The sequence below is a fragment of the Archocentrus centrarchus genome, chromosome 7, assembly GCF_007364275.1.
Source record: "Archocentrus centrarchus isolate MPI-CPG fArcCen1 chromosome 7, fArcCen1, whole genome shotgun sequence".
In the NCBI taxonomy this organism is placed as follows: domain Eukaryota; kingdom Metazoa; phylum Chordata; class Actinopteri; order Cichliformes; family Cichlidae; genus Archocentrus; species Archocentrus centrarchus.
Genome location: NC_044352.1, coordinates 23,333,787 through 23,348,192, shown reverse-complemented (window position 1 = coordinate 23,348,192; position 14,406 = coordinate 23,333,787). Strand labels below are relative to the sequence as shown.

Genomic DNA, 14,406 nt, shown 5'->3' with positions numbered 1-14,406 from the left:
GGCCGATAAAGAACAGCTGGAAGTGGTGCAGCATTTGGCGTGGCCTTCCACTAGTGTTGGCTGTAAATAGATAATTACACTGCACACAGTAACTATCTAGCTATCAATCCAGCCTACTAGCAGGTTTAAAAGCTCACTCATCAACAAATTGCCTTTCATTAGTTTATTTCCTGCTGTTTTATCAGGTTTGTTATTAGTAAGACTCTTTCTTGGGGTTTCCCACGTTTACAGGCTTTGTGACGCGAAAAAAAATCAAGCAGTTTCTGGGTCAGCTTCAAAACTGCTTTCTATTTAGAGTAATTAAATGTATTTTAAACTGTTTGGAATTACAGCTTTTATTTAAGACAGATTCAAAAGCAGTTGCTCATCGGTGTGTGATGCCATTGCAACCCCACATTCTGCCTCCCCTGAGTGATTGTCAGCATCCAAGAAAAAAGGGTGTGAAGTTGTTGTATTCTGCCATGGATCATATGTGTTAAGTGAGTAAAACAAAAGAGAGAGCAATGGTGACTGTGAAGTGGATAAAAGTGAGAAAACAGAAAATAATCTCTGTGTTACAGCTCAACTCATGACACAACATCCATGTTTAAAAAGGTCATCAGTATGTAAAACACACCACAAATTTTATTAATGCGGTTGTTGTTTAGGGGAGATTTAGAGTTTAAACGAGACATCAGCAGAATCATAGACTCAGGTTTGTGAAGCAAACTTTGCAGCTAAATGTCAGTCTCTAATTTTTGAATTAGAATACGTCAAGCTACATGCATACACGTGGCTGACAAACAAGTTCTAGGTATGTGGCTGGACAATGCAAACATATTGTATACAGATTTGCTCCAGCCTGATTCCTTCCTGTTTAAAGCAGCAGAGCTGTAATTCACGCTGAAGTCACGACTCATTCATCACGGTGAGCCTTAAGGGACTGTGATTCAGTCAAGGCCACCTGTTAGTAGTAGCCACTGGAGAGCTTTTTATTCTTCCGTCCACAATGCAAAGAGGTCCCTTCAGAGACCAGGAGAAAATACATCTAAAATCAAGTTGAGAGGAGCTTCCTGATTGCCAAAGAAAGTATTTGTTCAAAAAAATATAAGTCTCAACAAATACTGAAAAAGAAACATCTTCACTGGTTGTTACTTGAGAAAAGTTGGACATATGTACTGAAATGAAAACAATGAAGTGTGCTGATAGTGGATAGTTTGGCAGAAAGTCTTTGCCTGTAAGCCTTTGAGTTAAAATTAGTTCAGACTTTCACCTAGGAGCCTAGGGTGCATATTCTGTTTGTGGGCACATTTCGAAGTAACTTGGCTATTTTTAGATTTTTTTTTTATTATTATTTTTGATTTTCAGCTGCAGTTTGGTTAGGTTTAGGTAAACATGACAGTTTGTGTTAAAATAGATCTTTTCCCACTATTTTCACAGTGACATGCTAACATGCCTTCCTGGGCCAAAGTTTTTAAACTTTCTGGCAGAATTTCCTCAAGGCTAACTTCTGCTTTATGCATAAAGTACTCAGACAGTTCTGATTGTCAAACTTAATGGATCGTGTCCACTGTTAATGTGAAAAACTACTCTGCTAGGGGCACTTGTGTGAGTTTGAGCGTAGCTGACTTTATGCATCCACTATAAATTACTTTGGAAGAAGTTAGTCATAGGCATCTGCAACATGGCAAATGCAAGTGAAATGAGCTCAGAGAAAAAGGTCAAAGGTCATTTGTTTTTATACAGAAGGCCACTATAAAAGAAAAGTCAACATTCCACACTTTTATTATGAAAAACAATAAAAAAAAATGGATGAGTTGTCTTGAGTAAAATTCAAACAAACAGTTAAGAAACAGCATCAAGGTTTGCTTCAGAAATCAACAAGAATTACCAGATTTAAGTCAGTTCATAGACAAATGTGCAAACAGGAGCTCAAAGACTAAGACAGCTAGAATTATATTTTCAAAACAACTTCCACAGAAATATAGCAGCTTTTGAGATGCACTTTTTTTCAAATAACAGTAAACTCAACCTACGTGGATCTGATGGTAGCAAATTTGTGTAGAGAAAATCAGGGAAAATTCCAACCAGACTGCACTGAGAGTAAAGTAAAGATCGGATGTGGAAACATCAAAGTCAGAAGCTGTTTTTCTTACAGTGGCAACATCCACCTGTTGAAAGAAACTTTGCACATCAGAAATCCAAAGGTCTGTGGCCCTCCCAAAGCTTTCACTATAAATCCCTATGGAGAAGAAAACTTTGCTGCCTTAAACAAAGAGAAAACTTTCAGCACAGCTACTATAGAAACTGAGTGATTCATTATTTCAATGTTTTCTATCAGTTCTACAACTAAAGAATGATGATAACCATCATTAATCACTGGTTAACTGTTTAACAACTAATAAAGTTGCTCTACATTTAGTATCAGTTATCATATCACCCTGCGCTGCCTATTAAAAAACTGTTAAGTCTGTTAGTCAGTCTTTTTTTTTTAGAGTTAATAAACAATGATGATGGGATCCTAAATTCATTGATCCTGCTACTCTAAACCAAATTAGGCCACTAAAAGCCACATTACCCTTGATACAAAAAAAAAAAAAAAAGGAAGAAAGAAAGAAAAACACATTCCTTTGTTCTTTTACTAGTACATAAATGAACTCTGAACTAACAATACTGTCACATTTCAGGTCCACAACTGCTGAGTAGTGAGTGAAGATTAGTTGCAATTGGATGCTTTGTTGAGCTCTGCTCTCCATGGATGCCTTTACAGTCTTTCAGTTGCCCGTGAAAATGGAGCACATTAAATGACGACAGTAGCAGAAGTCCTACATCGTGCACGCTCCCTGTGGATGCAGGAGCAGATTAGGCATTTGACAATGTTTGGGCCATGTGTTGCTGCGGCTGTTGTTTGGGCCATGTGTTGCTGCGGCTCACACCCTTGCGCCCGTGCGCTTTTGTTTTGGCAAGTGAATCCATGTATGCATTCATTTGCAGAAGACGTAGCAGGTTGGTGCAGACTTGGAAAAAAAAAATCACAGTGTATGCTAGAATGAGACATTCAGCCCTTGGAGAACAAAGAGTCAAACAGCCCTGCACACCTGTCAGAGACCCCCAGGGTAAAGGCAGCATATAATGGAGCTATTAAGCCTCTAAAGGCTGGGGTTAAATGGAGTTCAGGAAGTTGCATGCGCTATGTTGTGAAGGGTAAAGAGCTAAGAGAGAAAACTCTTCTTGGCATCGAGTTTGTGGAACAGTGGAAACACATTTTGCAAGAAAGCAAGGGGGAAAAAGCTGGAGAAAAAAGGAGAAGGGGGCTGAACTAGTGAGGCAGAGAGGAGATGGAGGAAGGGGCAACAGTGCAAGAGAGAAAGAAAGGCGGAGGTGGCAGCTTTTATTGAAAGAAAGCCAAGATGTTATCCTAATTGCAAACTGGCCACAGCGAGATGATGGATAGGCTGTACGAGACCAGTCACAGGCAGTGACTGTGTGGCTCTGGCTGGGAGATTTTCTGTCGCTCTTCTACAGTATTCCACAGATCCTGTGCAGACCCTTAAGTGATGCAGTTAAATCAAGAATACTGATATGCCTGATTTTTTCCTCTATCATTTTCCACATTGCTAATTGCCTCAGATGTTTAAGCCAATTATGTAATTGACCTGTTCCTTTTAGTTAAATGTTCATTACAACAACCATAAAAATGAACTTGTCAAGACTTAAAAATCTTTTGACTGAATTTATTAAGTCTAGTTACAGTCAACTTAGAAACTTTGAGTATCTGGAAACTCTTTGCCAGTATGTTTAGTTATCAAGCTCAAAAATTAAAAAATTAATTTAGGCTTCATTGTTCTTCAGGGCTGCAGCTAGTGGTTATTTTCATCACTGATCTTAATCTGTTTTTCAATATTTCTTTTTAAATGACTAAAATGTAACAAAAGACTAGAAAAAGTTCTTATTGTTGCATCTCTGAATCAATAATGGCAAATATAAATTTAGTTGCAAGCCATTCAAAACCTAAAAGCATTCAAATTACAGACAGAAAAAGAGGAGAGGCAGATTTACCATTTTATAAATGTTTATGTTTTCTCATTGATTGATAATAATTCATTGATGCGGTGAACTTCAAACTGGGAAATTCTTCTTCTTACTCTGCTTTCAGAAATAGTCAGTAGTAGTGTAGCATGTACATTATTTAGAGTAAGGAGGGAAATCTGGAGTTGTGGAGTTTCACCCATGATAGACAATAAAGGTTAAAATATAGTATACTGGGCTGCTCATCACTTGGATTTATTATTTTAAAATCTGTCTCACACTGCTGTCAGCCACATTGAGGTGAATGATTAAATTGTTGGGGTGTCCCTTTTAGTAACACTATATGACACAAAAAAAATGAAAGGTGTGTTACAAAATCTTATCTGTCTTGTTCCAACATCAGTGAACTGGCAACATTCACATCAGACATTCTCTTTATCATCATCCCCCTCTCGCTCACACACAACTGTAAACTGCATTGCGCCCGTCATACCTGTTCATATCCTCAGCTTCTTTCTTCCCTAACAAATTTGCCTGACTGAGTCTGAGTTCAATGAAGGAAGAAGAGGTGAGTCCTGGGCCCCGTCAGCAAGAAAATGCGCTTGTCTGGGACTGAGAAGCGTAGGAAACAGGCAGAAACTAAGCATAGGTGACAGAGGGAGTAGGAAACTATAAAGAGAAAGCACAGGCAGGTAAAGCTCATGTACCTAACACAATGGAGGTATGGTGCTATGGCAAAGTAACAGACATTTAACAACCACAGAGATGAGGGAAAGTGGTTTGAGGCCTTTTTGTTGGCTGTTTGATAGCCACTTACAGTACAGTGTTATTGAACACTCTCTGCCAGGACCACTCAGGAGTTAGTAAATTAAATGCATAGCCATATCAGATAACTGTATTGAAAGGAATATAGTAATAAAAAAAATGAATTATAGCATTTCATTTGTTGTTGAACTGTGTGTGAGTTTAAAAAAAAAGGAAAGTGAGTAAAGGTCGGAGAGTCTGACTCTGTGTAAATTCACTTGTGTGCTTTGGTTCACAGTTTACTCACCATTCACATTAAAACAGAAAATTCTGCATTTTATATTGGAAATCAATCAAATCAATAAATCAAAGTAAATGCCATGACACTGAACTTAATCTAGTTTTTGAGCTGGGCCTCTATACAAATACATTAACCTAACACATAAAACACAAAATGAAAGTTAGTTATATAGTGTAAATGCAATAACAATCCCAGAAGGATATGTTTCATGACACGAAGATCATTCTTTATAAGTCTTCATAAGTGGTTTCGGGTGAAAGCTAAAAGAATCCCATTTATAGCCCATAGTGAGTTCCATGAATATGAAGTTTCAAACATTTATTTATATTCGGCATTTCTGCCTGAGAGGGACATAAACCCAGGTTTAGGATATCTTCAATAGGTTTGAAGGTCAGGCACTGCATGTTGTAATTTTGAGCAAAGCTGTGTATATAATTTTGTGTGTGTGTGTGTGTGTGTGTGTGTGTGTGTGTGTGTGTGTGTGTGTGTGTGTGTGTGTGTGTGTGTGTGTGTGTGTGTGTGTATCCCGTGGTTACATTTTTTCTGAGCAATCATATAAAATTTTCATCAGTAAAAAAGCAGCATTAGTAGTTTAAGGTTCCGAGCTTTGCGTGATCATAATTGTTGCCATTATTGACTGATGATTCTCACAGAACTGTCATTTCCATCTATGACGCAGAGCACAAATGTTTAATCAATTAGTCAACTGGCAGACATTTAAGTTGCAAATTTTGACAAATAACTGACTAAAGAAGAATAAAACCAGAAAATTATTTGTTGCAGCCCTGCTAGGTTGAATACACAATCAGATATCAAGGAGTGACAATTGCCGGTGTTGCCTTCCACTTTTGTTACAGTGTCAGTGATTTTGAGCGGATTACATTGACTATTTTTTAGACTAAGAATTCAAATTGTCCAAAAATATCACACAAAAGACAAATGGTGTGACAGATCTTAAACTTGAGTCTGATGTATTACAGCAGAGTGAGTTTCAGCACCATGGACAGAGCCAGTCTTTGCATTGCAGCAGGCTGCTGAAGTGAGCAAAGCCGTGTTCTGTGTACTGATAAGTCTTTCCTGGATCTCAAATGCCTTGACTCAACTGAGCCCTTGATCTGCTAGGAAAGAAGCCCGGTTTGTTTCTTTCTTTCTTTCTTTCTTTCTTTCTTTCTTTCTTTCTTTCTTTCTTTCTTTCTTTCTTTCTTTCTTTCTTTCTTTCTTTCTTTCGCAACAATGACACATTAATGAAGAAAGCACATTTTGCAGATTGAGACACAAATTCCGCTTAATTTAATCATCGCATACATCTACAGTTTGCAAGCCAAAAGCTCAAATCTAATCCCATTAAAACTACTATTAGAACTGTGGCCAGGCCAGTACAGAGTTTCTAGCAATTTCTTAATCAACACTGATTCATCTTTGGGCCCACACCTTTTCAGCTACCAGATACAGTAACAGTAATGCCTTTTTACAGCACCACAGCATCCCTGTGGCACAGAACAACTGTTGTGAAGCTTGTGTGATCACACAAATGAATGTGTTTCAGTAACTGGACACAATCTTTTGTTGACAGTTTTCCTATGCTGCCAGTCCCAGACAACTCTCTGAACTGACTGTACTGCAGATTTGATGACTTTTTGCTGCAGCCACACTTTTTTTTCTTTTTGTATTATTTTACACAACAGAATTAGAAACTTTAGAATCTTTCTCTATTGTAAGCCTGCTTAGTGTTTTTAATTGAGTTGGATGCATAAAAACAGATGAAATATTCTCAAAAACCAAGAAAGGAGCAGAAGTTTAACCTACTAAGCTTATATGGTTGCCGTTTAGTTATTATTTTAATGCACATATTTCATACCTTCGTCTCTCTTCACAACCAAAGGTAATGTGTGTATTTAATCTTATGTCCTCAAGTAGTGTCCCATTACACACGAGATGGTTATTGACATGGCTACTTCATGCCATAATGACAGATATGACCATGCATACAATGTCTGGCCTGTTTAAGTAGTCCATATGTCCATGGCAAATAAGGCTACAGGACAGTTAGCACACTGACTTATGTCTGTTGTAAAAAAAAAAAAAAAAAGGTCCAGGACATGAGATATAAACCACTTTCCCATCAATAACATGGTAAAAAATGTTCTATTTTTAATTCAGTATTTATATTCAAGGTTCAGTATCAATTCCCTTGAGCAGTAGCAGCTTTGTGCACGCTATTGTATATTGTGGCTCCCTTTTCTGCTTTCCATTTAGGCCCAAATCATCCCACACTTGCTACACACTCGAGGGAATCCAAATGTGAGCTGTATCCTTGCTGTGAGAACGCATCTGGAAATTACAGTGCTAACAGTGGTGAATTGTGCTGTTCCTCTGCGCACCGCTTATTGTCTTTCATGCTTGTGCTACTCCTCCCAGCAGAGCAATGGGAGCTCAGCGGAGATGAGCTAACAGCCTTGTAGCAACTGTAGATACAAAAACTTTGTGCTCTCCTTCTCTATCTCAACTCACTCACTCGGCATGCTTTATATTACATTTTCAAGCACTGACCCTAATCAGTGGAAATAACAGAAATACATTTCACACGATTGTTCACCTGCCTGGCTCTGCTGCTGAAGGTGATAACTGCACCTCTCTGCAAACATGTGACACACCTGTGCATAAACTTATAAACCATCGTGACCTGCTACTTTTTGAGGAAGTGTTAAAGTGTAGAGTAATTAATTACTCAAGTTGTTGTTCAAGTTCATGTAAAGCACTTATACTCACACAGTCAACTTTCTAAATGTGAGTTTTTCTAAACACAAGGTTCTCTGAGAATTTGAAGCATTCGACACGATGGGAAAGTCTAATTCTATAATTAAATCATCACTGTGAAGAGGAAAGTCTTTTCCAAGCAGCACTTATGAAGATATAAAAGGAGCTGAAGGAGTCAATGTGAATCTTGCAGTTTGTTAAATTAATGTGATAGACTGCAGGAACAGCCCAATGTACAAAGGGTGAACCAAGACTTCCATTACCTGATTGGAGGGAGCTTTCTGAACAGGGGAGCATTCTTTGTAATAAGGAATATAGCCCAAAATGTAACTATGAATATGAAGCCTTCCTGGACAGGATCTCTTGTTTTGGTAGTTCTTGGAAGTCCAGGTTGAAATGACATTTTCTGAGGCTCACCCTATTGTGTGTGGGTGACAGGAAAAGCACTTTTAGCAGGAACATTTTCAGCCCACTGGGTGGATATGATGGCTACAGGGAGGCTTTCACAGTTGGTCAAAGATAGCCTGTCTTTTTTGGGTTGGAATGCAGAGGCGTGTCTGTGCAGAAGCACGTTTAGTGTGTGTGCTAATGCACAAGTGTGTGTGTCTGTAGAAATTATCGTAATTATTTTGAGTAGTTCTAGAACAGCTATCCATTTCCAACATTAATGGCTGATTAATGTCCATATGTAAACGTTTGAATTTTCTCCACTCTCTCTTACCGCCATGCTCCAATAACAGTTTAGAAACATTTACGTTTAAGCTTGATGAAAGAATGAATAGTGTGTTGCTTGCTTGTGTTTATGGAACAGTAAGGCCCCAAGCTGCACCCACATAGCGCTGATGATGTCAGTAGAAGTATTTGTTTTCAGACGTGACAAAGGTTCCCCCAAGGCAGAAAAGACAATATATGACAGGCACCGTAGTACTAACATAATATCAGAAGAATGTGTGCCTTATATGTGTATATATATATATATATATATATATATATATGTACGATATTTAAAAATCGGATGTGACAAGGAACCTTGCAGCAATCATAATGCAATAGGTTTGTGCTCAGACTAACATCTGTGTGCCTGACAGCACTCATCTAAGTCTAAACAGATGGAATTGGAAACAGTAAACACAGAGAGAGCCTTTCATCAGAAAGTGAAAATAAACTAAGTTCTTAGTTCCTAGTTGATGATGCAGCAACAGCTTACAAGCAAAGCCACCCACCAGTCCCCATTCTCAGCTCTAACATATGGTAATAAACAAGAGCCTCAGGCATCTTCTATTGGCTTCTGGACTCACTGACATCATTTGCTCGCTTGATGCCCACACACTGGTGTTTCACACTTTGGCTGTAATTGCTTTGATGATCAAGAGGCTTGACCTTTGTAGCCTTACACCATGATATCCTGTTTCCCCAGACACTAGTGATATTCCCAGGCAAGCTACAGTTAGACTGACACTTTTATCTAATTAACCAGTTTATACCAGAACTTATTTATCAGGGTTAAAATGGATCAATCAGTAGGGTATGCATATGTTAATAATTTATTAGTTGGTAAAATGAGAATGCTGAATTGTAGATTGGGTTTTCATTACAGAAATGATCATTCTTTCACGTGTAATCAAGTATATTGTTGTATGAAAAATGAAAAAGGGCAAAAATAGAAAAAACATAACAAAGACATGACCTCTGTGTCCTTAGTGGTGGTTATGATCCACAATGTGTTCACTATTGAAGCTATCTATAATTTAACTGTATTACCTAAGTACTGTTGAAGGTCAGTGGGATTGATATTAATGTTGTGAAATGTAAATATGTACATAATGTAAATTTCATTGACTCGAGGGTCAATGTAGAGACAAAATATGTTTCTTAGAATAAAGAAAGCTGTCAGAAATAAGGTTTTAATCTGTCTGTGGCATACAAGGGGAGCTTGAATAGAGTCATTTTGTGGACATGTTCATAGTTCTTTCCTTTTTTCTCTGTAGCTTGATAAATATAGCTTACCACTACCATTCTTGATTCTTAGCCTCTCCCTCTCATTCACACTCTGGTCATTGTATGTTGCTTCAGCCCTTCTGCTCTTCACTCTCTCCCTGCGAGTTGTTTGCTGTGTGCCCTGACTGTGGCCGGGCCCCTGAGGCAGAGGGGCTACAGACAGATGGCAGCACAGTTGTAAAGCTAGGGGGGTAAAGCGACGAGGTTAGCTGGCGTGGTAAGGAGGTGCTCCGTTCAAGGGCACATTGTGAGTTCACAATGAGACGCTGTAGGGTCTGCAGGGATGATTCACGTCAAGGGGAGGTTTGATGTATGTGATAAGGCCAGTGACGCTTACATACATTATAGTGCAAGTTACATAGGGACATATTTTTTGTTAGCCAAAGATTTGTTAGAGGTGTTAGCAGCAGGCTAGAAAGAGCAGCACTTTGAGCAGTGTACTCATGAAGACAGCATTACCATGTTAATGTTTAAAAACCGTGTTTCAATCACAGGCATGTTAGCACACCAAATGCTGACATGCCAACTTGCTAAAATACAAACGATACTTCTGTTCAAGTACTTATTAAGGTGTGTCTAATCAGCCAATCACATGGCAGCATTTCAATGCATTTATGCAAGTAATCATGATAAAAACAACCTTTTGAAGTTCAAACTGAGCATCAGAATGGGAAAGAAAGATGATTTAAGTGATTTTGACCATGGCATGTTGTTGGTGCCAGCCAGACTAATCTGAATATTTCAGAAACTGCTGATTTACTGGGATTTTCCCCCACACAACCATGTCTAGGATTTACAGAAGAAAAGAGAAAATATCCAGTGGGTGTCAGTTCTCTTCTTATTGATCCCAGAGGTCAGAGGAGAATGGCGAGACTGCTTTGAGGTGATAGGAAGGCAACAGTAACTCAAATAATCCCTTGTAGCAACCAGTATGTAGAAGCGCGTCTCAGAAAGCACATCACGTTGAACCTTGAAGCAGATGTGTTAAAGCAGCAGAAGACCACACTGGGTGACACTCGTGTCAGATAAGAACAGGAAACTGAGGCTACAATTTGCATAGGCTCAGCAAAAACGATTAGCAAACGACTGGAATAATGTTGCCTAGTCTGATGAGTCTCTGTTTCTGCTGCAACATTCAGATGCACAACATGAAAGCATGGATCCATCCTGCCTTGTATGAATGGTTCAGGCTGGTGGTGGGGCAATGGTGTGGGGGGATATTTTCTCATTTTGGCCCATTAGTACAGAATGAGAATAATTTAAGCACCACAGTCTACCTGAGTATTGTTGATGACCACATCTGTCCAGTTATGACCACAGTGTACCCATCGTCTGATGGCTGCCTTGGTCCAGGCAGAATTTAGATATTTCAGTCTGGATCACAATTGCGGACCAACTGACAGACAGGTACATGAGCTGTAACTTGAATTGTAAGCTGATGGACAAACAGTATTTTCTCACTATCTTTAAGGCCTTTTCAGCATTGGCATTCCAGATATGAGTGCTGATTGTGTTTGAGAGGTTTAAACACCTGCTTGTAAAACAAGCAATTTTAGTCGAAATGCAGTGAAATGATGCAAACTGTTATTGGCATAGTTTGCTTCATAGTTAACCATTGCCTTAATTGTGGAGTGCACTTCTATTCAGATTTGGTTTTAATGCTACTGAGAGAGCAGATCAGGCGATTCAGCAAAGCAAGGCTTTGCCTCATAAAACCGCACTGCTGAAACTATGTCATTGATATAATCTTACTACTCAGCATGAATCAATTTCATTCAATAGCTCACAAACAGCTTCAGAGTTATATTTATTGCTCAGTGATGTTCTTTTGCTGTGTGGTTATCAGTGTCAGAGAAGAAGAGTGAATGTTTGGCTTTTATTTATGGTTGCAATTTAATTTTTGATTTCTTACATTTTTGTTGGTTAACTTTCACCTTGTGAACTATGGACAGGAAATGTGCTCTGTGTATAAATAAATAAATAAATATGTGTGTGTGTGTGTGTGTGTGTGTGTGTGTGTGTGTGTGTGGCGGGGGGTATCTTGTGCTCCAGAATGTGCTGACAAGCTGGTTAAGTGGGGTGCAGTCCCTGGTGGCACACTAAAGCATTCTGTTATAGTGTTCTTGCCAAGTCACATTATCATATTGCCTTCTTTATTCTGCTCCTAAGTCATTTCTGAGTTCAGACTTCACTGATGCTGTTTAGAGTTTACCATTTGTAGGTTATATTTACCTGTACTCCTAAGGTCATGAGGTTTATGAAATGCCAGCACCTGATTGGAATTACACTGTGTGCAGCCCCATATTGGAGAGGAATGCGGGCACGGAGCAAACAACCTATTGGTCCACTGCATGAGCATGACACATGGATTTAATAAATCCTATTTACATTAGCATATTAATTAAAATCGCACATCATCCCCACACCATGCATGTCGTCCATTCATGCTTATCTGACACACATTTCGATACATCCCCATCCAGCGGATAAAGGAAATCTCGATGTGCGCGTGTGTGTGTTTTCACCTAATTCTTGTGATCTAGCCAGACTCCTGTCATTTTCTCTGAATATCCACCCCCTCTATGAAAAATGAACTGTTACTTGATATGCATTATAAATAGCTGCTCCGTGATTGGACGAGGCCAGATTCTACTTGCAAGCTCTTCCGTATAGCAACAGCCCCCCTCCCATCCCTTCTTTTCGCCTCTTCTCCCTGGAATCCCCCCTCTCTCCTCCTCCCCTCCATCTCCTTCCCTCTTTCAAAATGCAGACACATCTCGTCCTCCATGTGGCTTCACCATCTACCCACAATGCATTGGATGCTGCCACTGGCTTTAGATGTGGCAGTGTCTGTATAGTGGGCTCCTCTCCCCTCTTCTCCCCTCCTCTCCTCTGCTTCGGCCTGACTCGCTCCTCCCCCCCTCCCGGCACCCACTGCTGCGGCAGCATCTGGATGTGGTCGCCATAGAAACAGCAGCGGGCCTGACCCCACCTCCTCTCCTCTCCCCTTCTCTTCTCTCTCCTCAAACACACACACTCTCCCCCTAACACAGACATACCCCTCCTACTCCCCCTCTCCTTCTCTTAAGCTTTTTTTTCCCTCTCTGAGCGACTGGGTGCGTTTCCTTCGAGTTTGACCTGGATTTTGTGTGCGGTGCCACATTTGCCATGCTGCATGTGTGACAGTGGTGATGCTGATACGGTGAGATGGATGGTCAACTGACCTGTTTCCAGGAACTTTAAGGGCCAAACTGCCAAACTAGAAATTCACTCCTTTCATCTAATTTATTATCCTTTGCTTCTTACTCGCTCTGCTTTATCCCATTAATTTCCTCTTTTCTGTTTCCTCTCTTTCTCTTGCTATTGCTTTTTCTTTCCTTAAACTATCTTCTCTTTTATCATTTTCCAGGTCCTCACCCCTGCCTTTCTACCACCCCTGTTCCTTCGGTTTTCATTTTTAAAATGTTTTCCCTCCTATTTTTTGATCTTCCTGTTCTTGTTTTTCCACTCTTCCCTTTTTTCCTACTCTTTTCTTACCTTTCATTCTCCATAGTTTCCCTCTCCTCTTCTATATTCCTCCCCCCAATCACTGCCTGCTTTCCACTTTCTTCTCCCTACCCACGTGCTTCAAGAAAGAAGCAAGGGCTGCAAAAAAAAAAGAAAGCTTGAAACAGAGTCAGCTGTATCCTCCCCCCCTACATCACTGTACTCTACATCACACCCTGAGCCACTCTCCAAATCCCCCTCTTCCCCCCTCAACATCCTCTATCACAAATCCTTGCCTCCTCCTCAGCTGATTGTTTGAGCAACGCTCCCAGTATTGCGAAGGCAGATATTGCTTCATTTTTGTCACGCTGACGCATGTAGCGCTTAAATACGTAGCACATATAGCATATTTCTGTTTTCTTGGCCGTCTTTGTAATAAAATGCAGGCAACCCAGCAGCAATGTGCGTACATGAATCTGTAGACCCACACTTTGCCAGACATGAGTCATAGCCACCGTTCATTCAGATACAAAGTTCCTTTGCAAAAGGATGCACCAAGCAGCACAGTGGATGGGGACAGCTCATTTACCACAACAGATAAATAATTAAAATCATGGACTGTGCAGATTGCTGCCATATGTTTTAATTTGTTCCTAAAACATTTTTAAATATAATAAAGTCATGCTTAAAGTAAAATCTGGTCAATGCCCTGCGTTTAAGCTGTTGTGTATGACAATTCTATTTAAAAATATGAGATCAGCAAGCACAATGTAGAAGCTGATTGGATTCCAACAAAAGGAGAAGAATAATTTTTTTGCATGCAGAACTCAACAAAAAAAGTAGAGCATGTAGTTCACCAGCCGCAGACACAACATAAACAGACAAGAGTCTACCTAAATTATTATGTATAAGCTGCAGAAGACAAAATACAGGCATAAACATAGTAATAACAAGCATAATATATGGTATGTCAGCTGTGAAAAGAGCCATACAGTGTGAGCCACAAGTAATATATATATATATATATATATATATATATATATATACAGTATATATATATATATATTGGTATAGTAGAAAAAAGAATTCTGACCCAATAAAATAATGAGCCC

At 39.5% G+C, this 14,406-nt stretch overlaps 1 protein-coding gene across 2 annotated transcripts in view; it reads left to right on the top strand.

Annotated features, from left to right (window-relative positions):
- The window catches only part of phactr3a (phosphatase and actin regulator 3a), a 35,540-nt gene that overhangs the window by 3,660 nt on the left and 17,474 nt on the right, over positions 1 to 14,406 (top strand). The window lies entirely within an intron of this gene.